Source organism: Sceloporus undulatus, chromosome 9 (genome assembly GCF_019175285.1).
Source record: "Sceloporus undulatus isolate JIND9_A2432 ecotype Alabama chromosome 9, SceUnd_v1.1, whole genome shotgun sequence".
NCBI classification, from domain to species: domain Eukaryota; kingdom Metazoa; phylum Chordata; class Lepidosauria; order Squamata; family Phrynosomatidae; genus Sceloporus; species Sceloporus undulatus.
In genome coordinates this window covers 16986330-17002427 of record NC_056530.1, presented here as the reverse complement: position 1 = coordinate 17002427, position 16098 = coordinate 16986330, and the positions used below count along the sequence as shown (strand labels likewise).

At 44.4% G+C, this 16098-nt stretch overlaps 1 protein-coding gene and 1 long non-coding RNA gene across 3 annotated transcripts in view; both read left to right on the top strand.

The window, feature by feature from the left end:
- Positions 1 to 8874: 8874 nt before the first annotated feature.
- LOC121915674 lies at positions 8875 to 11775 on the top strand. Its single transcript, XR_006100734.1, has 2 exons — positions 8875 to 9391; positions 11076 to 11775. It is a non-coding gene; the product is annotated as an uncharacterized LOC121915674 (long non-coding RNA).
- Positions 11776 to 15612: 3837 nt separating this feature from the next.
- LOC121915864 (membrane-spanning 4-domains subfamily A member 4A-like) overlaps positions 15613 to 16098 on the top strand; it is an 11049-nt gene continuing 10563 nt past the window's right edge. The window contains exon 1 of one of the 2 annotated variants that reach the window (XM_042440449.1): positions 15613 to 15939. The gene's annotated coding sequence lies outside the window, so the exon portion shown is untranslated. The remainder of the gene's footprint in view (positions 15940 to 16098) is intronic. The other variant, XM_042440448.1, reaches the window with a different exon arrangement.

The following is a 16098-nucleotide window of genomic DNA, read 5'->3' as shown; positions in this document are numbered from 1 at the left end:
AGGGAAGTTTTACATTCCTTTACAACACACACAGTAGGTAGTGTTACTGATTTTCTATTCTGCTTCTCCTAGTTACTGTTCTATAGGATGAGCTATAATATTTTGGACCACCTAGAAAGTGATTATTTACCTATGCTTCTGTCCACTTCTATATCAGCTCCTCAACTGTCTCCTCCACTTATTGATCTGGCAAAGGGAACAATAATTATTGGGGAATGCCTAAAGTGATCTCCTTCTGTTGAACCTTTGGTCCAGGGCCATCCAAATAGCTCTTATCCAGTGATGGTGAACCTATGGCACGTGTGCCAGAGGTGGCACTCAGAGCCCTCTCTGTGGGCACATGTGCCATCGTTGCAGCACAGAGTTTGCCAGAGTTTGTTACTAGAAAGCCAGAGGGACATGGCACTTTGCAATAAATAAGTGGGTTTTGGGTTGCAGTTTGGGCACTTGGCTTCTTAAAGGTTCACCATCACTGCATGTGCATTGGAATATTTAGGTGAAAATAAAACATATTTTCAAAATGCATTTCCCCCAGTTAGCCAGCAAGTGGCACTGGTTCATCAGAAAGTTACAAACCAGGTTTTGCAGACTCACTACTACATTTCCCCAAAGCTTCGGAAGTTTTCAAAGAAGTTTTCAGATCCACTTAACAAAAATATGATCTTAGAGCAGGTTTGGACTATTTCCTGAAGTTGGAGGACAGCATTGGACCCCTAAACACACATGGCCAAGGGATCAGATTGCCACTGAATTAGCTGTCACAACCTATATTTCAATTTGGTGGCAGGCAGGATATAGGGCCAGAGCAGAGGGGCATGAAAAAGTATCTTGATCCTGGGTTTTCTGAAAGTGGACCGAAACCCTACTGCCCACACTGCCCACAGCCAAGGCAGGCCAAACACCCATGGGCTGTCTGCACCATGCGGTGTCAAGCAGTGTTGTATGGTTATTTATTTTGTTGCCTCCCCATGCATGTGCACCAACATACAACCACACCAGTGACCTCCAATTACCTCCCTCTTCCCACCCAGATGCCATTCCATTGGACGGCCGCCTATATGACCAGCCACACAATTGCATGTGCAATGCACCACCTATACAGTGCATTGGTGTGCCAGGTGATATGTTGGCAAAGCACAATCATGGAGGCTCCCTATACATACCCCCTTCACCCCCTTTCAGCCCATGCTTCCCTGCTGCACTTGTGTACATTGTAATTATATCCATTGAATTATTGGTGATCCCATTTTTGCTTTGCCAGAGCTCTGTACTGGCATCGGGCTGGCACTGTGATGGAGCACATTTTCTGCCTCGAGTCAGAATATCCCAGTTTCTTTTTGTTTTTAGCTCCAGAACGTGGCTTTGTTTTGTGTTCCACCCAGTTTCTCTTCCTGCTTTGTCTAAACACCCCGCCACCTTCAAAGCAGTTAGAAGCTGCCTTATTTGGCAGCCTGAGGTTTTTCCGTTGGGGTGAAACAGACTTGTAACATGATTTAGAGGCAGCAGTAAAAGTCACTGTGGCATGCAAAAATGCTCTCAGAGTCGACATATGGTCAGTGGACCATGGTGCCCATCCCTATTCTAGAAGTCAGTGAAGAAATAAAGCCCAAAATAAAGCTGCTTCGGGTCACTTTGGAGGTACAGTATGATGTTTAAATGACACGTGAATCTTAAGAGGCCAGAAGCTGCTCTAAAGCTGCGCTCTAGTCCTTAGCATTGCTTTGGTGTGGCTTCTGGCCTTTTAGGACACACGCAGCATTTAAACAGCATACCTCCAAAGTGACCTGAAGCAGCTTTATTTTTTGTCTGTCTGTTCAGGCTGGAATCTCATATTGTGAGGTGTAGGAATGATCTCCAAAATAATAGGCTTTATCCAAAGCCCAAGTGAAAGTCAGATGTTCTGACTCTGCTCTGCTCAGCTCTGGGTCTACAACAAACTCCAACTCCTAAAATCCCATAGATTTGAGCCAGGGCAGTTAAAGCGGTGCCAAACCGGGTTATTTCTCCAGTGTGTATACAGTATAGCCTCACTCACAGAGATCCTGAGCTACCCACCTGTTCCTTTGACTCTGTGCTGTTCAGGTGCTGAAGTTAGTGGTTCGGTTAGTATTTATAAGGTATTAATGTCTCTTACTACTGACTACTTGTACTCAGCTCTGGTTTCTACTTTCACCACAACAAACTACAGATCCTGGAAGTCCATAGGATGGAGCCATGGCAGTTAATGTGGAGTGATACTGGATTATTTCTTCAGTGCAGATGCAGGCTGAGTTTTTCTTCTTCTTCTTCTTCCTCCTCCTCTTTCTTTGCCATTCCCCAGGGACTTAAACCCAGGGCGACTAGATGTCCTCACCGCAAAGGAGGACAAGGTACCACAAAATGTAGGACATGTGAGAAAAAAATGTTGGACAGGGCAACATAAAGGCTAAAAACACCCAAAGAGATGTGAACTCGTGCTTCTTAGTGCTGCGCCAAATGGAGGACATTTGGGCATTCCTGCTGGAGAGAAGGCTGAAAGGTAGGGCATGTCCTGGAAAAGGAGGACGCCTGGTCATTCTGTTTAAACCTCGGATTAGGGGCAAATCTATCAGCTGGTTCTGAGGGAGTGGCTGGAAGGAGAAGGAGAAGAAGGGAAAAAAAGGAGGAGAAGGGGAAGGAGAAGAAGGAGAAGGAGGAAAAGGAGAAGGAGGGAACCGAGAATAAGAAGGAGAAGAGACAAAGAGAAGAAGGAGGAAAAGGGGAAGGAGAGAAAGCAGGAGGAGGAGGAGAAAAGGGGAAGAGGAGAAGGAGGAAGACGGAGAAAGGGGCGAGGAAGAAAGAGAAAGGAGAAGAAGGCGAGGAAGGAGAAGGAGAATGGACAAGGGGAAGAAAACGGAGGAAAAGAGGAAGGAAAAGAGGAAGGAAAGAGGAAAGGAAGGAGGAAAAGGGGAAGGAGAAAGAGGAAGAGAAGGAAAAGAAGAAGGAGGAAAGGGGGAAGAGAAGGAGAAGGGGGAAAAGGAGAAGGAGAAAGGGGAAGAAGGAGGAGGAAGAGAAGGAGGAAAAGAGAAGAAGAAGGAGGGAGGAAAAGAGAAGGGGGAAGAAAAAGGGGAAGGAGAAAGGGAGGCGAAAAGGGAGAAGAAGAGAGAGAGAAAGAGGAGGAGAGGAGAAGAAAGAGAAGGCAGAGGAAGATGGAGGGGGAGGAAGGAGAGGAAAAGGGAAGGATCAACAAATCGGCCCGAGCTGGAAGCCCTGTGCTTTGGGGAAGGCTTGCGCAAGGCCAGGGGCCCGAAGGGCGGGCGGCGCCTCTGTTTCTCTTTCTCCGGAGGCCTTTTGCAAGAAGAGCCCTTTGCGGACCCTGCTCTCGCCCAGGACGCCCTCCAGGGCCCTCACTTGAAGCAGGCAGCGCCCGGCGGAGGGTGAGTGGAGGAGGAGGAGGAGAAGGAGGAGGAGGAGGAGAGGGGGTCCTTGGACTGGAGGGGGGCTTTGCCATAGGAAGGAAAGAGGAAGCAGAGAAGTCAGGAGAGGAGAAAGTGAAGAGAAGGAGAAGAGCAGGGGGGAGGGAGAGAAGGAAATCTGTCAATAGAATGGAAAGAATGGGTGAGAAGAACAAGGAGGGTGGCAGTACGTGAAAGCTCTTGCAGCACCTCTGAACAGGTGCAACTAAAGAGTAACTAAAGTAGAGGAAAGTGAGAGTAACTCAGAAAGAAGTTGGCAGCCTGAGCTTTCCTGGACTCAGTGCTTCCTCAGGTGCATTTGGTGGAGTGGGAAGCCAGGACAGAGCTCTATATGCCACTGGGGGGTGAGGATGTCAGCAGTATCTGAACCATTTGAAGGGTGTCTACTGAGCAGGAGCAAGCTTGTTTTCTCTGCTCCCGAGAACAGGATCCAGAAACAGGTTTAAAATCCGCGGTTTGTTTCTCAGATGCGTTGGCACCAAAGAGAAATAACGCAAACATATAATCCAATGAAAGTTCCTTTCTAATTTTGGATTGAGCAAAGTAAGATAAAAGGGTATCATTTAATCTACTGGAATGTTTGGATAACTTCGTATAGTCGCTCTGATGATTTCTTTATAGTATGTGATTGGTTGTTGATTTGTTGTTTATATTGTTTATATGTATTTTTTGTATGTTGTTCATGGTTGGCTCTGTTCCAGGCCCCACAACAAACTCCAGCTCCAGATTCCACAGCCTTGAGCCAGAAAGAGTTAAAGCAGTGCCAAACCGGGTTATTTCTCCAGTGTGGATGCAGCCTTCAAAAAATCAAGTCAAGGATCTGACCACTCTTTGCTTTTCGGTTAGCCCCAAAAGGAAGTATGTTCTCTACTCTGCTCAAAATCACTTTTGCACTCATGCTAAGACACATGGAGGCCCTTATATATGTCATGTTAGAGAAGCCCAATACAGTTACCAAAAAAGTAAATGTAATACTTCGACCATTTCCTATATTTGCATTGAGTGGCTGTTGTAAACCGAGGCCCTAAAGCAGTGATGGTGAACCTTTAGGGCCGAGTGCCCAAACTGCAACCCAAACCCCACTTTATGTACTGCAAAGTGCCATGTCCCTCTGGCTTTCTAGTAACAAACTCTGGCAAACTCTATGCTGGGACGACGACACATGTGCCCACAGAGAGGGCTCTGAGTGCCACCTCTGGCACGCGTGCCCATAGTTCGCCCTCACTGCCCTAAAGTGTGGCTGAATTAGCTCCTGCCTTGATCTGACATGGTTCCTCCCCAAAGGCTATAGAGTTCATTCTGATGTAGAGCTGGACACATTTTGCCTAAGTGGGGGTGAGAGGAGAGAGGAGAAGTTTTGCATGGCAACCACATTTTCTGTACAGTGTATGGGCTGCTGTATGTGAAGCAGATGAGTAAGAAATGGCCATTTCCTCGAAGATGAGGGGGAGGTATTAGGAAAAGAGGGAATACTGTTTCCTGCCATCTTCCTATTCTTGGATATTAGTAATTTCAATGCACTTGTCCCTCCACATTCACTGGGGTTAGCGACACATCTGTTAGAAACATCACATATAAGAGATTGTGGAGTAATCTCTGTCCATTCAGGAGCAGAAAAAGAAGCATAGAGAGACTGCAGTTTAACTTTTCTCTTGAAAAGAATACTTGTAAGTATTCTTATAAATTGTATTTTTTTAAAAATTTAAAATTAAATTGTTTTTAAATTTTCAAATTTTCTGATAGCTGCTTTAAGTCCCTATGTTGGGAAATTGGATTTAAGAAAATAACAACACAGCAGCAGCAACAGGGAGCAAGTAGTCCATCAGGTAACCAGAAAGAAGTCCAGCTTCTCCTGTACCTTAACCCCGTGCTACTCATTGCTGGTCCCTAAGCCATAAGAAGCCTAGGACCAATCCAAGCATGGATTCAATGCCAGTCTTGCCCCAGCCGTCAAGGTCTTCCTCAAGTGATGACACAAAACTTCCCTTGCCACGACCATTGAAGAAGTTCTACTTGGGAGAGAACCATTTGCCCTTGGGGTGAGTAGCCATATGGGGAAAAAATATTATTCTAGGGACAGTTTGTTTTCAGAGTATTTTCGGGCAGCTGAGAGTTCCTTAATAAGATAATTAATAACATAAATCAAAAAAATAACTGATTTTGCAGACAGTTTGCCCAAAACTACTCCTTCCCTATGCAATGCACAGTATGGGAGTTTTGTGTGTGCGCTAAGAAAAGGATGCACTGACTTCCGGTCATACAGTTCTATGTGTATCCTTTGCACTGAAGTTATAGTGAGGAGAAAACCCCCTCCATGTGCACGATCCCCCCATGCTGTGGCATAGGTAGGGAAAGCATGTTAAAGGCAATAATACTTTCTGGTTAGGCTTAGTTTTGGCCTCTCAACCTGTATGCACCTATACCAGAGGAGGGGAATATTACTGTTGCGAAGTGTGTTCAGAATAAGGGACTGAGATTTGGAAGGTCTGAGTTTCTATTCCCACTAAACTATAAAGCTCATGGAATGACCTTACGACTGGCTCATCTCTCAGCATGACCTGGCTTATAGGGAGACTGTGAGAATAATGTAGAAGGCCATGTGAGTTCACTGGACCAAAGGCACTAGAAATGAAGCAAAACCAGCAGCTATAGACCCTGCTAATTTATTTTCGGCTAATCTGTATTTAAATTACTGATGATCTTCGTGGCTATTTTGTTCAGCCAAATCCAACTTGTTCCATTTATCTTCTCAGATCACCCAGATACTCACAGGAATCATTGGATAGCTTTTGGGGTTGTGTTGTGCATCACAGATAATACTACATTGAGTTCCTTGTGATGAAGACACCATACTGGACTGGTCTTGGTAAATCTTCATTTATCATTGAAACATATGTTACACAGTTCATTTAGAACTGCATTGCTAAACTAATGCTCCCCTGGTCCTGTTCTCAAGAGCTCCTGTCTATGCAGCACCTTCCAGGGTCATGATTTATTGCATTGGGATGAAAGGCAACATTTGTGCACTGATCCAGGTGCTGCATCATAGTATGAAGACTTGCCATAGATAATCTCTTGATTGTTTGGAAATTGTCCATTGGAATACATAGCATCCTCATGCCATGACTTGAGAATGTCGTGGTGCCTTAGCCTATATTACTCTGATTAAGATCTAGTAGAGAAAATTGGAGGATGCAAGACCTGAACCTTTGTTCATTGCCATTTCTGTCTTTCTCTTTATCTCTTGTAGTATAATTTCAGGATCTGTATCAGTGGCAGCTGCCAGGAATCCGAAGATGTCATTGGTAATTGACCTTTTTGACATGACTGAGTGGAGCCAATTGGGCGCAGCAGTGGTTCTCAATCTTTGGTAGTCCAGATATTGGACTTCAGAGGTGAAAGTTCCAGCCAGTATTGCCCATATGAGTAGTTTTGGTCACATTGAAGACAACCATCCTGATCCTATATCTCATTCTCCATCAGTGTGTGGGGGCTGTGTTCCCCTTTGTCAGTATGATGCTTTGCAGGATCTCTTTTTTTGTCAAGAGACATCTGCAGAAAAGCACAGTGGATTTTAGTTCTAGGAGGTCCAGCAGCACGGAAGATAACAGGCAAATATATCATATCATGTCTGCATCTGGGCACTGATAGTGCTTAAAGAAATAACATTATATTGTCTGTCACCATTAGGTCAAGGCATGCTGGGAATGAATGTGTGAGGCTGTCCCGCTGGCATTGAGATCATACTCCTCTGCATTCCGCGTCATTTTCCCTTCGGCGGTGGCATATCATATATGATGTGAGCGTATGATGAAAGACATAAGCGGCGTATTGCTATGAAGTTATCATGACGTAAGTACATATCCCTCAGGAAAAGTCTTGGGTTGCTTGTCCAATGGACACTGCAGTTAGGTCTCTTGTGTTTTGTTTCCTCTCAATGCCTAAAAAGTCCTGTGGGTTGCCAATCAAGTTGTTCTGTTTAGTCCTGAAATTTCGAGAGGGTGTGTGTGTGTGTGTGTGTGTGTGTGTGTTTGATGGGGATAATTCCCTTTGTTGGGCTACTGCTTCATTGTCATGAGATAAACATTTGCAGCCCTAGCTGTTCTCCAGGGTTCACCATCCTGTATGAATGCCATGAATTACTGCACTACACTCACAGAATCATAGAGTTGGAAGAGATGGCAAGGACCATCCAATCCAACCTCCTTCTGCCATGCAAGAAATCTCAATCAAAGCATCCCTGACAGATGGCCATCCAGCCTCTGTTTAAAGACCTCTAAGGAAGGAGACTCCACTACACTCCGAGGAAGGAGTGTGTTCCACTATCGAACAGCCCTGTCAGGAAGTTCCTCCTAATGTTAACGTGGAATCTCTTCCTGGAGTTTGCATCCATTGTTCCAGGTCCTGTTCTCTGGAGCAGCAGAAAACAAGCTTGCCCTCTCCGCAATATGACATTCCTTCAAATATTTAAAAAGGGCTATCGTATCGCCTCTTAACCTTCTCTTCTCCAGACTAAACATCCCCAGCTCCCCAAGTCGTTCCTCATTGGGCATGGTTTCCAGGACCTTCACCATTTTGGTCACCCTCCTTTGGACATGCTCCAGTTTCTCAACATCCTTTTTCAATTAAGGTGCTCAGAACTGGACACAATATTCCAGGTGGGGCCTGACCAGAGCAGAATAGATTGGCACTATTCCTTCCCTTGATCTAGACACTATACTTGTATTGATGCAGCCTAAAATTGCATTTGCCCTTTTAGCTGTCGCATTGCACTGTTGTCACATTGCTCACTTATACAGTGTTCTGGGATTTGCAGTTTAGGGAAAGCCAGAGAGTTCTTAGACTACAAGATTGTGAGTTCAAAACCAACCAGGGGCTCAGGGTTGACTCAGCCTGACATATAGTGTCTAGATCAAGAGAAGTAATAGTGCCACTGTATTCTGCTTTGGTCAGGCCCCACCTGGAATATTGTGTCCAGTTCTGGGCGCCACAATTCAGAAAGGACATTGAGAAACTGGAGTGTGTCCAAAGGAGGGCGACTAAAATGGTGAAGGGTCTGGAAACCATATCCTATGAAGAACGACTTAGGGAGGTGGGGATGTTTAGCCTGGAGAAGAGAAGGTTAAAAGGTGATATGATAGCCCTGTTTAAATATTTGAAAGGAAGTCATATTGAGGAGGGAGCAAGATTGTTTTCTGCTGCTCCAGAGAACAGGACCCGGAACATTGGATGCAAGCTCCAGGAAAAGAGATTCCACCTCAACATTAGGAGGAACTTCCTGACAGTAAGGGCTGTTCGACAGTGGAACACACTCCCTCGGAGGGTGATAGAGTCTCCTTCTTTGGAGGTCTTTAAGCAGAGGCTGGATGGCCATCTGTCGGGGATGCTTTGATTGTGATTTCCTGCATGGCAGGGGGTTGGACTGGATGCGCCTGTGGTCTCTCCCAACTCTATGATTCTATGATTCTATGATCCTTCCGAGGTCACTAAAATGAGTTCCCAGCTTGTTTGGGGCAATTACTTACACATTGTCAACTGGGGACTGCTTAAGTGCATTGATAAGTGGTATAAAAATATACCTGCTATTATTATTATTATTATTATTATTATTATTATTATTATTATTATTATTATCCTTTATTTATAAAGCGCTTTAAATTTACACAGCGCTGTACATACAATCTTTTTAGTTGGACGGTTCCCTCCCCTCAGGCTTCCAATCTAAAAAACTTGCTATTGTTGCTATGTATAGCTACTTGAGTGTTGAATCAGAATCTGTCTTTATATTTGGCACTGAAGAATGAGTCCCTTTGCTGGCACATATGTTTTATTGGCAGGATATCATAGATGGAATGCTAGCTGTTTTCCTGGTTTTCACTGTCCTAGAGTTCTGCATTGCCATCTCTACTGCTGCCTTTGGGTGCAAGACTGTGTGCCGGGATGCCTATTCTGAAACGGTAACGTTTAAAACAGAGTGGAGTTCGGTAGTCAAAGTAGCCAAAGAGAACCAGAAACAGGGCCTGCTCTGTTGCACCATAGTAAGGAGTTTGTTACAAGTCAAAATGGTTATGTCCTATAAAGCCTTGCATGGTAAGATCTAGGCATGGTTAGGTCTAGGTTCCCCATATGAGCCTGCCCAGATCTGAGAGCTGCAGGAGAGGCCCTTCTCTCAAGCTTACCACCTTCAAGGTATAGTAGATGAGGTACAGTAGACAAGAGAATTGTTAACTGTTACTTTTTTAAAGTGTGTGCTTTAATATAATTAAAATTTGATTTTGATATTAATAACTTAACTTGGTTTTAATGTTGACTTTTTGTATATTTTAATTATAATCTATTAAATGTGTATGCTGTCTTGAGTCCCAGTCTTGGGAAAAAGGCAGGATATCAATAAAATTCTTCATCATCTTCATTATCATCATCACCATCATCATACACATCAAGGTTGGACCTCTGCATAAAGAGATTTGACATGTTTACTTCTAGCCTTTCACTGCCAAGTTCCCATTGCCAACCGCAATAGAAATCTAGCCCAAAAGATGCAGAATGATTACATAATCCAACTCTTTGAGGACTCCTGCAGTTCTCAGTGGATGGTGTCTTCAGCCTGCTTCTGGCTATAGGGAGATATCCCTATGCTGGATACATCTCTGCATTCCACCAGTCATTCAATTGCTGTGTTTGCACGCATGTGTATGTGTATGTTTGTGTGTTTGTGCAGGTGCATGCATGCTGTGGCTTAATGTTGAATCAGAAGGGTTGAGAGGAGAGGCCTAATATAGTTTCCCCCTGCAGAACCTTCTGTGCCATGCTCTGCCATACTGGATTTCAGACAATATTTGTTTGTACTGTCATCCCTCCTAATGCATGGATCTCAGATCTGCACCCTTAAATATATGCGGAGGGGTGAGCTCTGCTATTTGCAGTAGTGCATGCGCCCTTGCCATGCACATGGGGGCACATTCCATTCAAGCCAATGGGGCATGAATAAGCACGAACCTCCATTTTCACAGTGTGAGGGGGAACGGATCCTCCACAAAAACGGAGGGCCAACTGTATTCAGAGAATGACGTATTCTGGTGCCATTCTAGACCTCTCAGGTTGTTCACATTTTTGCTGCCTATAGTAATACAAAGAACTAACCCAGTGGATGGAGTGGTGGTGAACTCTACCCTCTAGGATACCCTTCACCAGCAAAACATCTTCTCCACTTGATAAACTAGATTTCCCACAATCAGCCAGCTAGTATGATTGGTGACTGCATTGCCAGTGATGGAAGTTGTAGTCTGATAGATTGGGTTGACATCGTATTGGAGAAGGCTGCTGTAGGGCCTTGATTGTTCCTCAACAATCGAGAATAACTGAGTTTTTTCACTGATGAAAGATGTTCAATGTCTGCTTAACAGCTTAGCAATTGTGGCATTTTTGTTATGTCCTGTGCTTTGGAATCACTCCTTTGTCTCTTGCACCATCAACTGGCACAAAGGATGGGAAATCTAAAATGGTGCTGTAGAACAATGTAGTTGACCATGAGGGGAATGTCTTGAACATCATAACTACTAAAGCTTGTAATTTAGATACTGATGAGCAGAATTAATGCCTCAAGGGATGATTGCATTCCTGACTTCCTCCTTTTTTCAGGTTGTGGTGGTTTATCAGAACATGACCCCCAACAACGCTACTAGTCAGACCACTGATTTCAAGGATCCTGAGGCTCTCTGAACCCAACTTCCTTCAACCCAACTCTTCTGAACTTCTGTCTCGTACTGGAACACCAAGGGCAAGATGATTAAATATGTATCTATAAACCAAAGTGTTCTCTTAGCTAATACTTGAATAAATGTGGAGAGATGTTGATAATGTAGAATGGATCTTTTGAGGCAACTTTGGATATTTATTTGCAGTTCTTCCACTTTCACGGGGGTCCTGTGCCCCCAACCCCAGCAAATGTGGAGTTTCCACTGTAATGTATTAGGCACATTATAAACATATCTTTCTGGTGTTTAAAAGTTCTTGATTTTGATTCAGATCCAGTTGCTAATCCTAAGTAAGTAGACCCATTAAATCAATTAGATTTACATAGGTGTGGATTTGCCATTCGGCAGCTGATTCAGCGGATTTATTTTAGCAAGGGCTAGGAATGGGATTTAGGCCAAAATGTTTTCCTGTGTCTTACTATGTTTTCAACACCTAAGAATGGGCTTCCAACTCTCCCAGCAATTTGTATACTTTTCTCTGTAAACTTTATGTTTCTGACTGTTCACAATTGCTTTAAGAAATGAATTATCAATTTAGAGATTTGAAAATTAAAGAAATTCAATATGAAGGTCTTTGTTACTGATGATGTTGTCGTTTGTTGTTGTTGTGTGCCTTCAAGTCAGTTCTGACTTATGGTGACCCTAAAGTGAATCTATCACTGGGGATGGCAGACATAAGTAACTATCATTGGTGTGTGCATTATTATTATTATTATTATTAACAATATTATAACTCAAGTAGTAATTGCTTTTCTTTTTGAATTAGAGTTTTGAGCATATCTCCAAATCTGGTGGATAGATGTTGGTGTGTGTTATTTCCATGACTGTGCCGACTCCCATGCTTTGGGAGCTGAAGTCCAAACATCTGGAGGGCTAAATGTCTTCTTCTCCTGATCTATAGGGCAGGTTGTTGAGAAGCTGGGGGCAAGCGATGATGGCCCTTTTTGTGCCCGTCAAAGGGTGCCATAGTTGCTTAGATGCGGCTTTATGGTGCCCCTTGGTGCTGCATAATCTGGATGCAGCGCCAGAAGCACGCCATGATACCGCAAGCCATCTGGAGCGGCATGCAGTAACAGCACCCTGGGCACAGAATCAGGGTGTGCGTCATCGGGATGCTGCATCCTGACTCTGCCCATAGGCTGGCCTTTTGGGCCGGTCTGTATAGGGCCTACATTAACAATATCCTATACATTATTATTCAGAACACTGACAAAGTTTGTTGGTATTTAATTCCACATAATTTCATATTGGATTGCAGGGTTGATGTATCCTTGGCATAGAAGAAAATAGAAGATGCACATAGGATTTGAGTGTTTTAAGATACACTTAAGCTCCATCTTCTCATTTTTTCAAGCTGCATTTCTCTCAGCTTCCAGGAAGTGGCAGTTCCTCATTACAAATAGTTATGGTATGGATACACTATCAAAAAGGTTGCAAGCTGGCTTCTTTTCCAAAGATGATCTCAATTTTCAGCTGAAGCATTATTAAGTCCTAAATGGGGCACTGTATGGAGCTGAATTGTGTGTGTTTCCTTCTTTTTTTTTCAACCTTTGCATGTGAGCAAGGCTCTCTTCAGTAAGCCAGTTTGGAAATATTTTATGGACAGATACTCTCCCTTTTATGTCCAGAGAGTGTGACGAAGACACTTGGCTGTTTCTTACTTTCTGTCGTGTAGCAATAAATACTAATGTCCAGGCATTCATAATGACAGTTCTCATAGCCATTCTCCCACGGAGAGTCCAAACACTCAGGCAGCTGTGTTGATCCATGTTTGACAAACCAGTTTTAAGAATTTCCTTCTTTACCAAATGCAGCTGTTTTGTGGACAACTTAATATTTGCCAAGAGATTTCAAAACATTCTGCTTAGTATCAAGGATAACAATATATTGTATCCAGGGAAATTCATTTCTTTCTCTAGTTCCTGGCAGATGTGGAACTAAGCTCAGGGAGAACAATGTGGTTTGGGAATGGGATGGCAGATTGTGCCATCTCCCCCCCCCCCCCCAAAAAAAAAACTCATGTCACTCCTGCCCTGCAAATCCTGGTTCCATTACAACACTGTTTGTCTTAACAGACATTGTACTCATAATGGGCCCAAACAGACAGGCCAAAATAAAGCTGCTTCAGTTCACTTTAGAGGTATGCTGTTTAAATGAAACACACAACATAAGAGGCCAGAAGCTGCGCCAAAGCTGAGCTCCAGTCCTTAGGACTGGAGTGTGGTTTTGGCGCAGCTTCCAGTCTCTTCGGATGCATGCATAATCTAAATAGCATACCTGCAAAGTGACCCGAAGCAGCTTTATTTTGGCCCGTCTGTTCGGGCCCAATATAAGGAAAAAGGAAAATTTGTCACAATTGGAAAAAATAGCGTTGAAAAGATGTGGGTTAAATCTGTCTAGCACATGATCCTCCTTTCGGAATCGCTTCAGTGATTTGGATTAAGTGGGAACCGTTGTTGTTAAGGCCGATTCAAACCGATTCACGATCCCAGGTTTTCTGGGACAAATGGCAATCCCAGAAAAAAGCCACTACTAAAGAAAAAAAAGGAGATCAAGAAAAAGAGGAAGGCTCCAGACCTGAAACATTAAGCATAAATTTGGATATTACATCAATGTTGTACAAAACTTTACTTGGTTCGAATGAAACAGAAAACATTAAACACATGAGGAACTTTGTTCAATATGCAAGAAAACAGGAATTAATACAGAAATAACAGTGAATGGGAACCCGATTTACTAGTTTTGGGACTGGCTCTGAAAATGTATTAATTTTCAAATCAAAGCCCATTAATAAATAGAGATAGCTGGATCAAAATCACTCTCACCATCGTTTTCTGAAATCACTGGATCTCATTTAGTCGTGACTTTTTTGCCCTGTTCATTTCAACAAGTCTACTGTAAACATGAGGCCAAATCTGGAACGTAACCAAGGTTCAAAATGCAGTTTGTAACTCTGATGGTTGAGACAGAAGTTCAGTAGAGTTTGGAAAGGGCTCAGTCAGTAAGGAGACTGGCTCAGATTTCCACTTGTTAAGGATTTGGGGTTCACATTGAGAAATGAGCCTTCCCTACCCCATAGGGCTGGGGCCTGGCCAAACTACAAATCCCAGGATTTTATAGGAGGGAGTTAAAGTGGTGCTGAACTGCATAATTTCTGCAGTGGGCCTTCAAGTCGTTTCTGATTTATGGTGGCCCTAATGCCAACTTTGCCAATGCACCCATAAGGCAGCCCTGCTTTCTCTCCTTACTGATCCCCTTTCATTTTATTCACCCTTTTTCTTCCCTTGGGCTCCTTCCCCACTGCAGAAATAATCCAGTTTGACACTGCTTTAACTACCATGGCTCAATGCTATGGTACTTTGGGAGTTGTAGTTCTGTGAGACATTTCGCCTTCTCTGTCGGAGAGCTCTGGCAAGACAGCAAACTACAAATTCCAGATAGGATGGAGCCATAGCACTTAAAGTGGTGTCAAACTGGATTATTTCTCTAATGCAGATACAGACTCAGCTCTATTATTTTAGTGCCATTCCTGAGGGGCTCAAACCCAGGCTAACTAGAGGGTCTCACCACAGTGGAGGACGAGGCACCACAAAATGCAGGACATTTGAGGAAAAAAATGTTGGACAGGACAACATAAAGGCTAAAAGCACCTATATAGATGTGAATGCATGGTTTTTAGTGCTACTCCAAATGGAGGACATTTGGGCATTCCTCCTGGACAGAAGGTTGACAGGTAGGGCATGTCCTGGAAAAGGAGGACGCCTGGCCATCCTGTTTAAACCTCAGATTAGAGACAGATCTATCAGCTGGTTCTGAGGGAGTGGTTGGAAGTAGAAGGAGAAGAGTGCTGAGAGTTGGTGGAGTCTCCCTCCTTGGAGGTCTTTAAGCAGAGGCTGGATGGCCATCTGTCAATGGGGATGCTTTGAATGAGAGTTCCTGCATGGCAGAATAAAGGGGTTGGACTGGATGGCTCTTCTTGGGGTCTCTTCCAACTCTAGGATTCTAAGGAGAGAGAGAAGATGAAGGAGAAAAAGGAAGAGAAGAAGAAGAAGGAAAAGGAGGGGAAGAGAAGAGGGAGGAGGAGGAAATGGAGAGGAGGAGAAGAATGAAAAGGAGGAAAAGGACGGGGGAGGAGAAGGAGGAAGAGAAATAGGAGAAGGAGGAAAAAGAGGAAAGGAGGGGGAGGAGAAGAAGAAAGAAAAGGAGGAAAAGGAGGGGGAGGAGAAGGAGGAAGAGAAATAGGTGAAGGAGGAAATGGAGGAAAGAAGGGGGGAGGAGGAGAAGGAAAAAGAGAAGGAAGAGGAGAAGGAGGAAAATAGAAGATGGAGAAGAGGAAAAGGAGGAGGAGGAGGAAGAGAAGAAGGAGAAGGAAAAGAAGGAGGAGGAGGAAGAGAAGAAGGAGGAGGAGGAAAATAGAAGGCGGAGAAGAGGAAAGACAGAAGAAGGAAAAGGGGAAGGAGGAGGAGAAGGAGGAAAGTAGGAAAAGGAGAAGGGGGAGGAGAAGCAGCAAGCCCTCGGCCCGAGCTGGAAGCCCTGTGTTTTGGGGGAAGCCTTGCGCAACCAGGCCAGCGTCCCTCATGGCAGCAGCAGCAGCAGCAGGCGGGCCTTCCTCTTCCTCTTCCTCCTCCTCCTCCTCGGGGTCTCCTGCTGACTGAGGCGTTTGGCAACTCGAGCCCTTTCCTTCCTTCCTGGTTCCAGGGCCGCCCTCCACTTAGGCCCCGCATTGAGCGAGGCGGCGCCGGCGGAGGGTGAGTGGAGGGCCCCAGGGAGGAGGAGGAGGAGGGCCCAGGGTCCCCTCAGGCTGCAGCCACACTGGAGCAATAAACCGGTTTGGTCCCGTTTTAACTCTTTGTCTGGCTCACTGCTATGGAATTCTGGGAGTTGGAGTCTGTTGTGGGGCCCAGATC